Source organism: Pteropus vampyrus, unplaced genomic scaffold, assembly GCF_000151845.1.
Source record: "Pteropus vampyrus isolate Shadow unplaced genomic scaffold, Pvam_2.0 Scaffold391, whole genome shotgun sequence".
Lineage (NCBI taxonomy): Eukaryota > Metazoa > Chordata > Mammalia > Chiroptera > Pteropodidae > Pteropus > Pteropus vampyrus.
In genome coordinates, this window is record NW_011889172.1 from 126,235 (window position 1) to 128,701 (window position 2,467).

The window sequence follows — 2,467 nt, forward strand, 5'->3', positions numbered from 1 at the left end:
ACCAAAACACTATTGTACTACAAGACCTAAACACCCCATTGTCAGATATGGACAGATCATTCAAACAGAAAATCAACAAGGAAATAACATCTTAAATGACACATTAGACAACTAGACATAATTAACATATACAGAGCCTTCCATCCCAAAACAGTTGTTTAAACATTCTTCTCTAGTGCACATGGAACATTCACAAGAATCCACCACATACTGGGACACAGAGATAGCCTCAACAAATATAAGAGAGTTGAAATCATACCAATCATATTCTCTCATCATAATGCTTTGAAACTAGAGATCAACTATAGAAAGAAATCAGGAAGAACCACAAATACATTGAGATTAAACAGCATGCTACTGAAGAATAACTGGAAAGAAATAAAAAGAGAGATCAAGAGACACATAGAAATGAATGATAATGACAGAACAACATATCAAAACTTTTGAGACACGGCAAAAGCGATCATAAGAGGAAAGTTCATATCACTTCAGGCCTATCTCCACAAACAAGAACAAGCCCAAATAAACAACCTAATGCTTCATCTTATAAAACTAGAAAAGGAAGAACAAATGAAGCCTGAAGTCAACAGAAGGAAAGAAATAATCAAAATTAGAGCAGAAATAAATGAAATTGAAAAAAAATGATGGAAAAAATAAATACAACAAGGAGCTGGTTCTTTGAGAAAGTTAATAAAATTGACATATCCCTGACTAGACTCACTAAAAAAAAGAGAGAAAGGACACAAATAAACAAAATCAGGGATGAAAGAGGGGAAATTATAACTGATATCACAGAAATACAAAGAATCATACAAGAATACTATGAAAAAGTATATAACACCAAATTTAATAACCTAGAAGAAATGGACCAGTACTTGGAAAAATACAACCTTCCTAGACTGAATCAAAAAGAACTGGAAAGTCTAAATAGACCGATCAGCATTATGGAAATTGAAACAATCATCAAAAACCTACCAAAAGTAAAAGTCCAGGACCAGATGGCTTCACCAGTGTATTCTACCAAACATTCTAAGAAGATTTAATACCTATTCTCCTCAAACTCTTACAAAAAATCAAAGATGAGGCAATACTTCCCAACTCATTTTATGAGGCCAATATTACCCTGATACTAAAAACTAACACGCATGCACACACACACACATACACACACACACACAAAGAAAACTACAGATCAATATTTCTCATGAACACAGATGCAAAAATCCTTAATAAGATGCTAGCGAACTGAATACAGCAATATTTTTTAAAAATTATACATTACGATCAAGTGGGCTTCATCCCAGAGACACAGGGATGATTCAACATATGCAAATTGATTAATGTGATACACCACATAAACAAATTAAAAAATAAAAATCATATGATCATATCGATAGATGCAGAAAAAACATTCGACAAGATACAGCATCCATTTATGATCAAAATACTTAACAAAACAGGTATAGAAGGAAAGTACCTTAACATAATAAAGGCCATCTATGACAAACACTCAGCCAACAGTTTATATAATGGTGAAAAACTAAAAACCTTCCCTCTAAGATGAGGAACAAGGCAAACCTGTCCATTATCACCACTGTTATTCAATATAACATTGGAGGTCCTAGCGAGTGCAATCAGAGGAAAGAATGATATAAAAGGCATCCAAATGGGAAACAAAGAAGTTGAACTGAGGATGACATGATTCTCTATATAAAAAAAACCCTAAAGACTCCACAAGAGCACTACTAGAAACAATAATCAAATACAGTAAAGTTTCTAGATACAAAACCAACATTCAAAAATCCACAGCTTTCCTATACTCTAATAATGAAGTGTTAGAAAAAGAAGTGGAAAACATAATTTCTTTTGCAATTGTAACAAAAAGAATAAAATATCTAGGAATAAATTTAACGAAACATGTAAAGAACCTATATAATGAAAACTACAAGACCCTATTTAAAAAAAATCAAAGAAGATACAAAGAAATGGAAAGATATTCCGTGTTCTTGATTGGAAGAATCAACATAATTAAAATGACCATATTACCTAAAGCATTATACAGATTTAATGCAATCCCCATCAAAACCTCATTGGCATCTTTTAAAGAAATAGAACAAAAAATCATCAGATTCCTATGGAAGCACAAAGACCCCAAATCGCCAAAGCATCCAAATTGGAAAGAAGTAAAACTGTCATTATTTGCAGATGACATGATACTATACAGAGAGAACTCTAAAGACTTCACCTAAAAATTATTAGAATAAATTAATTCAGTAAAGTAGGATACAAAATTAATATTTAGAAGTCAGTTGCATTTATACACATCAATTATGAACTATCAGAAAGAGAAATTAAGAAAACAATCCCATTTCCAATTGCATCAAAAAATAAATAAAATAACATAGAAATAAATTTAACCAAGGAGGTAAAAGACCTGTATTCAAAAAAATTATGACACTGAAGAAAC